The sequence below is a fragment of the Onychomys torridus genome, chromosome 22 (assembly GCF_903995425.1).
Source record: "Onychomys torridus chromosome 22, mOncTor1.1, whole genome shotgun sequence".
In the NCBI taxonomy this organism is placed as follows: Eukaryota; Metazoa; Chordata; class Mammalia; order Rodentia; family Cricetidae; genus Onychomys; species Onychomys torridus.
In genome coordinates, this window is record NC_050464.1 from 6690572 (window position 1) to 6700366 (window position 9795).

At 48.0% G+C, this 9795-nt stretch overlaps 1 protein-coding gene across 7 annotated transcripts in view; it reads right to left on the minus strand.

Annotated features, from left to right (window-relative positions):
- The window catches only part of LOC118572727 (transformation/transcription domain associated protein), a 96490-nt gene extending 93154 nt beyond the window's left edge, over positions 1 to 3336 (minus strand). For 5 of the 7 annotated variants that reach the window (XM_036172531.1, XM_036172530.1, XM_036172529.1 and 2 more), the window contains exon 1: positions 3020 to 3336. The gene's annotated coding sequence lies outside the window, so the exon portion shown is untranslated. Of the gene's footprint in view, positions 1 to 2440; positions 2508 to 2537; positions 2696 to 3019 lie in introns of those variants that run through there. The other 2 variants (XM_036172526.1, XM_036172527.1) reach the window with 2 other exon arrangements.
- Positions 3337 to 9795: the final 6459 nt, after the last annotated feature.

A 9795-nucleotide genomic window follows, 5' to 3' on the forward strand; every position in this document is an offset into this window, starting at 1 on the left:
AGAGGAATTGCACTTCCAAGGAATCGAACTCAGGTCATCACGGGTTGTGCTTGAAATTTTCACCTGCTGAGCCGTCTCACTTCCCCTCCCTAAATGATTTTGCAGTAATCCAGATTATAATACAGTTCTTTATAGGTTGTTTCTGATTGCTTTGGACATACTGTTTCAATGTAAAGTTTACCCAAATCCATTGTTTAAACATTGTTTTTTAACATGAAAGGTTTTCTTTCCCATTATATATCCTTCTTTCCCCAAGCCAGCAGCTGACAAACATTTTGTATAAAGAGCTGTAGAGAATAGAGGGAGAGCTAGGGCTGGGGCTCAGGGAGATAGGGTTTGCCTAACATGTTTATGAAGCCCTAGGTTTGACCCCCAGCAATACATAAAGCAAAGTTTGTAATACCAACACTTGAGAGGCCCAGAGAGGAGCCTGGGATACATGAGACACTATCTCCAAGTGTGTGTGTGGGGGGGGGGGGGGGTAAGCCAGAGAGCTAGAGAGTAAATTTTTTGTTTTGTTTTTTGAGACAAGGTTTCTGTTTAGTTTTGGTGCCTATCTTGCTCTGTAGCCCAGGCTGGCCTCAAACTCACAGAGATCCACCTGGCTCTGCCTCCCAATGCTGGGATGAAAGGTGTGCACCACCACCACCCGGCTTAATATTTTAGTCTTTGTAGCTATGCAATGTCTACCATAGTGACCTAGTTCTTCTGTATTCAGGAAGGAGTTACAAAGTATAGATAAATGACAACAGCTGTGTCCAAGAGAACTACTCATGATAGCGGAAGTGTGAGTTCCATGTGATGTGGGCTCATCATGAAACACTACTGTCTTCAACACCTCTCCCAAGCCACTTTTTAAAAACATAAAAAAAACGGCTGGGCATGGTGGCAAATGCTTTTAATTCCAGCACTCAGGAGACGGGCCAGCCTGGTCTACATAGTGAGTTGGAAGCTAGCCAGGGCTACTTGATGAGACCCTCAAAAGAAAATACACACACTGTGGTAGAGCCCTTGTCCTGGGTTTTATCGGCAACACTGCGTAAATTATTAAATAAATAAGTAAACCATTTTCCTAAGTATTACCTCCAAGGCTGTGAAGTGCCCAGAAAGCTGTGGGTTTTATCTACAGCCAAGGCACAAAACACACTCAAACAATGCGTCTTATTACTGTATTTACTTATTGGGGTTGAGGAAGGTGTGTGCAACACAGGGACAACTTGTGGAAGGCCCTTCCTTTTGCCCACCATGCGGGTCTAAGGGATTGAACTCAGGTCATTCAGCTTAGCTGCAAACAACTTTCACCCAAAGAACCACCTCAGTGGCCCCAAAGAATGCTTTAAGGGCACCTCACTAAGTTGGAAACAGGCTGCTGACCCCTAACTCATAATGTAAAGGTGGCTGCTACCAAGTCTGGAGAACTGACTTCATACCTGTGCCCCACCCCAGGCTGGAAGGACTGACTCCCACCGCCGGCCTCTGACTTCCACATACATACCCAACACACATACAAATATATGAATGTTAAAAATAAATAAGAATAGCTGAGCGGCCGGGCGGTGGTGGTGCAAGCCTTTAATCCCAGCACCCGGGAGGCAGAGCCAGGCGGATCTCTGTGAGTTCAAGGCCAGCCTGGTCTACAGAGCGAGATCCAGGAAAGGCGCAAAGCTACATAGAGAAACCCCGTCTCAAAAAAAAAAAAAAAGCTGAGCGTGGTAGAGCACACCTTTAATCCTAGCACTGAGAGAGTTCCAGAACAGCAAGGCTTACATAATATCATAATATCAGAGACCCTGTTTGTAGGGAGAAAATGGAAAGCTAAGGATATTATCAGCCTTGCAACCATGACTTGGCTAAACTCTTGCCTTTTCCTATCACCGTCCAAACACACTGGAGGGCCCTCACACCCGAGGCCTGCTAGCTAGACTCAGGGTCACAGCCTTCTTAAGAACAGAGAAGCCTCAGTCCTGCCCAACTTTTTATCTAACTTTCCTGCTGTGAGGTGGTGTCGTGAAACTCGTAGGAAGAGCTGGCTGAGGTAGGGATGGCCTTGACTCTTGATCCTTCAGCACCCCCGCCCCTGACAAGCCTGTGTACCACCACCCCAGGTTTAGGAGGTTCTGGGGAATGGAATCCAGGGTCTTTAGTATGCTAGGCGGGCTTTCTATCCTCTGAGCTATAATCCCAACATCTGCGCAGACTTTTGCGACACTTACTCCCCTTTTTATATGCCACTCATTAAATGTGCCATTTCCAAACCCCCGCCCAGGCTTCCCAGCGGCCTGGCCTTGCTTCCCCCTGGGCTAAGACCCTGCCATCAGGGGAAGACCCTATTTCGCCTGCGGATTCCGGAAGGAGGTTCTGAACTTTCCGGGAGGATGTAGGCTCAGGCCACGAGCCCACCGAGTCCCCACCCAGGTAAGAAAAAGGCAAACGGCCCTACAGTCCGCTGTCCTCCGTCGGGTCCGCCCCGCCCACGACGCTCGACTGGCTTGACACCGTGCCGCCAGGCCGCCAGGGGGCGCTGCAGCCACCGCTACCTTCACTCTCAGCGTCTGGCCCGGAGAGCCAGGTGCCTGCGTGGAGGCCCGCAGATGCCAGGATGGCTTTAGTTGGGCGCCGCAGCCCCCGCGACTCCTCACTCAATCCCTTCCGGTCGCAAACGGCCTTCGGGTTCCCTCCTTTTGTCGGCGGTCCTTCCCGGGACTCTCAGCGACCGCCCCCCAAGCAGGCCGCTGAGCTACGGCGAGCGCCGAGGGCCAATCGCCGCGTCCGCCAGCGCTGCGCGTCCCGCAGTCTGCTCCAGAGCAGCCGGGCACCGCGGAGGACTAAACACTGCAGTGGGGCCGATCCGGCCAAAGAGAGCTTCCGTGGGGGCCTTAAGGATCTCGGTCCTGCCGGGACAGCCTTCTCCGCCCCTCTATGGAGCCGTCGCGCTGCACCGACCTCTCGCCCACACCTGAGACACACACATCCGCGCGTGCATCTCCCGGGGTCGTTCGCCCGCCAGCCCCGCGCTTACCGGGACTTGCCAGCTAGCCTCCCGTATCCGGCCCCGAGTGTCCGAGAACTCTCGCCGCCGACGCCGCTGCTACTCAGCGCTCAGTCCCGCCCCTACTTAAAGCCGCGGCGTCCGCCCACCGAGAACTAAGCCTAGGTGCACCGCCCCCAAGTGGGTGCGGCCTGGGCGGGCGGCCGGGCAGGGAGGGGCGTTTGCCGCCTGGGTGGGCGAGCTGTTCTTTTAAATCGTCGCCTTGGGGTGACCTCGCTGCGGAGCATCCAGGCCTGGGGGGCTGTGGGCTGCTGCAGTTTCAAGATTCGTGATCCCAGAGTCCCTTTACCTCGCAGGGGGCCAGCCTGAAGGGTGATGGACACCCGAAATACCTATCCAGTTGGTCCGCAGTTAGACTGAGTGTGTGTGTGGCCTTTAGGGCTGGACTTCCCTTCCCTGAGATGCTTTTTTTTTTTCCTCTTCCTGCAATGCTGGGTGTTGAACTTAGGGCCTCACATACACTAGGCTGAACCTCTACTTCTGATCTATATTCTCAGCCGCTGGAGAGTCTTCGTAGTTCGTGCAAGCGGGAAGAGGCAAGGAAGGCTTTTGGGAATGTTGCAAATAGATTGATACCCACACTGTTAGCTTGTTCTGCAGCTAGGCCACCCCGAGACAGCCGTAATTGTCCTGCTTGTAGCTGATGTCCTCCATCCAAGACAAAATTAGAACTAGACAGGCCTCAAGCCAGACCAAAGCAATAAAGAAACATAGCGGAGGGAAGGGGAAAATGAATCCTGTGATATCCAGATGAGGAGGCTGAAGCTGACGAAGAGGCCTTGCTTTATAAGGGACGAGAACTATCAATTCTCCACTACCGAGTGGGTTCTGTGACAGCCACTGACAGGGGAGAGAGCTCTGTAACCATAGTTACTGAGGGTTTTGTTTTGGTTTTTTTGTTTTTGTTTTTTGTTTGTTTGGGTTTTTTTGTTTGGTTTTTGAGACAGGGTTTCTCTGTGTAGTTTTGGTGCCTGTCCTGGAGTTCGTGCTGTAGCCCAGGCTGGCCTCGAACTCACAGAAATGCGCCTGGCTCTGCCTCCCAAATGCTGGGATTAAACGCCCGGTTTAGTTACCCAGTTTTGATGAACCACGTAAATGACAGTTGTTCTACCTCCAGCCTCCTTGTATTTATATCCTGCAACTTCCTGTGCCTACTCTGAAACCTGGAACCACCAGGGTCTTTGTGTTCTGATCCTAAATTGATACATTTTCTCAAGTCGTAATAAACAGAGCTTGCTGTGCCTGCAAAAAATAACCCCGGGGGTTAAGACGGCCCTTTGAAAATAGGCTCCAGTATTTGTCTATTGTTGCCACACACAAAAAAAACTAGCTGTAGCTGAAACCTTGGCAAGGTGCAATTTGGTTCTAATGACATCCCCCCGCCCCTGCAGGAAATTGTTTGTTTACAAATAAAGTCTATGCCATGACAACTTCCAAAACTTACAAGTCCAGAGTTTGAGAAGGGCTTAAAACAGGGATCATCAAATCAGTGCCCTGGGAGTTGTTTTGTATCATTTGGGAGTAGAACCAGGTAGAAGCTGGTGAGATTGCTGAGTAGATTGCTCACTGAGTTGTAGCTCAGAAGGTACAATGCTTATCTAGCCCATAGGAAGCTCTGCGTTACATTCTAAACTTGCTCTAGCCTGCCATTTCAATACTTTGTAGGTGAAGTGCTGCACGGCAGTTACTTCCCTCTGGGCATATCATGTTTACCACATTGCTGCCTTGGAGTAGAAAGTGCTGGATGAAAGAGCTCAGGACCTGAGTTTGAGTTAGAACTCTGGAACCCTGTGAAGGAAGGAGAGAACTGATTCCACAGAGTTGTCTTCTGACTTTCACAAGGGTGCCCTCACATGCTCACACATTTAGACATCATGTACACACACAGTAATAATAAACAAATAAATAGTATACATTTACAAAAGAAAAACGTGGTGGGACACACTCTTAATCCCAGCTCTTGGGAGACAAAGAAGGACAATCTCGGTGAATTTGAGGGCAGCCTGGTCTATCTAGTGAGAGCCTGTCAAGAAAGGAAGGAAGGAAAGGAGGGAAGGAGGGAGGAAAAGGGAGGAAGGAAGAAAGATGGTCCTCTTATGGGACTCCTAACAGTGGGAACAGGGGCTGTCTTGGACTCTTTTTACTGGCTTCTATGACCCTACAGCTCATACTGGGTCACCTTGCCCAGCCTTAATACATGAGGTGATTAGTCTTATTGCAACTTGATATGCCATGTTTTATTGATATTCATGGGAGACCTGTCCTTTCCTGGGTGGAGACAGAAGAGTATGCGTTGGGGTGGGAGTGAGGGACTGGGAGGAGAAAATGGGGTGGGGAGACTGCAGCTGGGATGTAAAATAAATAGATGAATTTTTTAAAAAAGAAAAAACAAAGCAAATCTATCTTTGATAAATTCCAGCATAATTGCATATCATACAGACCTATAATTGCTTTTAGCTCTAACATTGGCGAAACTTCCTCTCTTCCCTAATGGTACAGTTTTACCAAGGTAATCTTGCCTTGTTAGGGTTTTGCTTGTTTGTCTTCTGAATTCCAGGTTAGGGACAGGGTCAACATCATCCCTATTAGGTCAATTAGATCAAGTCTCTTCTGCTTAAAATCTACAAAGACTTTGCAGCCCATCAAGGTGTTCTGGGCCTGCGTGCCTGCCTGCCACACAACCCTGGAAGATCACCTTTCAGCTACTGGGGTCTTGCTGTGCTTAACGTCCACTGTTCCTCTCTTAGGTCCTTTGAAGTTCAGCTGCCTGTCTGGAACGTTCTTCCCTCAGAGGCGCCGAGTCTTGCTCAACTGAAATATCACCGATTGGACTCAGAAGGCAGTGGCAGTCTAGTGCGTAGGCAGCCCTGGGTGTCACCCCAAACTTGCTCTAGCTGTAATTTCAATACTTAGTAGGTGAAGTGCTGCACGGCAGTTACTTCCCTCGGGCCTATCTTGTTTACCCCATTGCTGCCTGGGGGTAGAAACTACAGAGGCCAGTAGCCGTGTCAATCAGAAAGGGACAGGAAGACCTAGCCAGGTTAAGGTAATGTGGCTGCAGCTGTTGACACTCCTCAGTAGAAACAGGGGGGAGGGCCACAAGACCCTCTCTCCTGAACACCCCAATGGCAAGTGACCTTGGGATATATATTTTGGATTATATAGAAAGTGAAAGGTTGGCCAAGTTTGGGTGGAGCACACATCTTTAATGCCAGCACTCTCTCAGGAGACAGAGGCAGGAGGATCTCTGTGAGTTCGAGGCCAGCCTGGTCTACAGAGTGAGTTCCAAGACAGCCAGGGTTACTTAGGAAAACCCCCATCTTGGAAAAATAAAACAAACAACAAAGAGTAGAAGGTTGACTGGCTAAGGGATTCCGTGAGGTCATCATCCATACTGGGGGTGACACATTGCAGTGATGCTGTTGTTTTGGGGTCACCCACACTCCTGTAAACATCCTTCACCTTGCTCTGTAAATAAACACAATAAAGTCATTGTTTCACCACACTGGGACTTAGGTGGGATTGTAGCAGAGGACTCAGGTTCGATTCCCAGCACCCACATGGCAACTTACAACTGTCTGTAACTCTAGTTCCAGGGCTCCAATGCCTTCTTCTGTCTCTGGGCACTAGGCACACAAGTGATACCCAGAAATAAATGAGGGCAGAATACCTGTATATCTAAAAATGAAATAAATCACAGAACACTAAAAAAAAAGGGTTAATGCAGGAGTCTCAGAAGTGATGTGATGCAGACTGCAACGGGTGTTTGGTTGCTCAGCTTTTTATCACTATAACAAATACCCACGATAACCAACTGCAGAGATGGCACAGTGGTCAGGACTGTTTGCTGCTCTTGCAGAGGTCCTGAATTCAGTCCCCGACATTTATGTTGAGCTGAGAGGCTTACAAACAACTGTTAAACTCCAGCCTGAGAGGATCTGACACCCTCTTCTGGCCTCTTCAGGCACCTGCCCTGATATGCACATACACACAGATGCCCTATAAGTGCAGATGTCAGTGGAGGCCAGGAAGGTGTTGGATCTCTTGGAGCTTGAGTTGCTACTGGTTGTGAACCAATCAACATAGATGTTGGTAACCAAACTCAGGTCCTCTAGAAGAGCAGGAAGAACTCTTAACTGCCAAGTCATCTCTGCAGCATTACACTCTCCCCTTCCCAGTTAAGAGAGTATCCAGTATGTGGCCTTCAATTCTCAATCCTTCTGCCTCAGCTTCCTTGGTGCTAGATATGCCACCACATTCAGCGTGAGCCTGATCTTTTGAAAATGACTGAGACGCCATGCTCCCTTCTCTACTTGGGTACCTGATTCACAGGCCTTGGGTTTACAGGTTGAGGCTGAACCATGAGTTGTGGTCCCTCTCCCCATGATGAAGTTTCCACTATACTGAGGCAATATTCCGGTGGCTTGGCCTCTCAGGATCTCTTGTTGGTTTCAACAGGGTGACTTGGTGTCCTGGGGTCTCACAGGTCAAACTGTCCTAGCAGAGTGGAGATGTAAGCCTGAGCCATGATAAATGAAACAAACCCTGCATTCTAAATTCCATTTGACCCCTCCAACTTACCCACTGGTCCTCATTTCCTTCTGTAACATTTCCAGTGGAGGACAGTGTGTGGTAGTGTCATTTGTGAGAAGAAAAAGACACAGCTCCACAATGCCATCCTTGGGAGCCTGATAAGTACCCCTACGTTTTTAGGGACCAAGACTCGGGGTAAACCAGAATTTGTGGTTTCTATGCTAAAAAGAATTTCAATATCAACCAGTTTATGATTGTTGAGAGCAAGAAGGTAGACTCTACTTCTCCATTGTAATGAGTATAGTAAAAATGGCTTTTAGACGTGAAAACACAGGCAGGAGCTCCACTCTACCCAAGGCTGCCTCTGACAACCAGAACCCAGCGACTTCACTCACTCAAGACAACCAGACACAGTCCTAGACTCTATGACGCCCACTGGACAGTCAATAAGCAGAGACCAAGAAAAATGCTCTGCTCTGCACATCTGGAGAGATGTCACAAGAGACTGGACCTGACATTCAGCTAAGATATGACACACACGTGAACAGCCTTAGGGAGATAGACTTAGAATAATAATATATAACTTTTGTTATAATAAAACTACTCATATCTACCTTCTTTTTTTTCTTGGGGGGGGGGTTTCGAGACGGGGTTTCTCTGTGTAGCTTTGCGCCTTTCCTGGATCTCACTCTGTAGACTAGGCTGGCCTTGAACTCAGAGATCTGCCTGCCTCTGTGTCCCAAGTGGAGTGATGGGATTGAAGGTGTGTGCCACAAAACCCAGCTGATTAAAAAACAAACAAATAAAAACATTCATTCAGAATGGTGAGCTGACAGAGCAAGATCCCATACCCTGTGGGAGTTGGTTCTATCTACTGCGTGCATCCCAGAGATTGAATGAAGCTCAGCCATAGGAACCTTTACCCACTGTTGTCGTTGCTGCCCTGAGTTGGAGGTTTTGTTAAAGATTACTTTAATATAGGTTTAATCTGAAGGGTTAAGAGAAAGAGAGGTGCTTAGAAGAAAACAATACACATCTGTATGTCGGTATGCACTTCCTAAGGAAGAGCCATAGAAAGAAGGATATAAGCCAGGTGAGAATGGACTCCTCAGGGAAGAGTAAGCAATTAATTGTCTCAGCATTAACCAAATCTACCATTTTGGTGGCTATCATCTCAAAAGATCAATAATAGGAGCTGGAGAAATGATTTGGGGTAAAAGCACTTACTTCTCCAGAGGACCTGATTTGGTTCCCAGCATCCATGTTAGGCTCCTCACTCCTGCTCACTCCCAGCATCCATGTTAGGCTGCCTGTAACTCCTCTTTCAAGGGATCCAGTGCCCTCTTCTGGCCTCTGTGGATGCCTGCAGTCAGTGCACATATACTCACAGAGACACAGACACAGATACACACACAAACAAAACAAAACAAAACAAAAAAACAAAAAAACCCCACAAAATAAAACTTAAATATTTTTTCTAGATGTTACTAAGAAACACACCTCATCTATTGACTTTTATTTATTATGTGAGATAATAGGTGGATCTGTACATGCCTAGGATGGCATTATAATCTGATAAACTAAAACCGAAAATATAAAGGTTCAGACAGGGTTTAGTACATTTCTTTTTCCTAAAAGTGGATTTTCTAGTGAGAATCTCAGAAAACTGAAGATTTATAGTCGGGAAGAGAGAAAGGCCTTATCTTAGGGTTTCTATAGCTGTGAAGAGACACCACAACTACAACAACTCTTATAAAGGAAAACATTTAATTGGGGCTAGATTGCAGTTTCAGAGGTTTCGTTCATTATAATCATGATGGGAAACATGGTGACATGCAGACAAACATGGTGCTGGAGGAGGAGCTGAGAGTTCTACATGCTGATACACAGGAAGCAGAAGGAAACTGTGTGACACACTGCGCTTAGCTTGAGCATATGAGACCTCAAAGCCTGCCCCCGCACTGACACACTTCCTCCAACAAGGCCATACCCAACAGTGCCACTCCCTAGGGGCCAAACATTGAAACACATGAGTCTATGGGGATCGTTCCCATTCAAACCACCACAGACCTTAAGCAGTTGTTAATTGTGCTGGGGTTCTTTTTAAAAATATCGCTGGGAAGTGGTGGCGCATGCCTTTGATCCCAGCACTTGGGAGGCAAAGGCAGAACTCTGTGAGTTCGAGGCCAGCCTGGTCTACAGAGAGAGTTCCA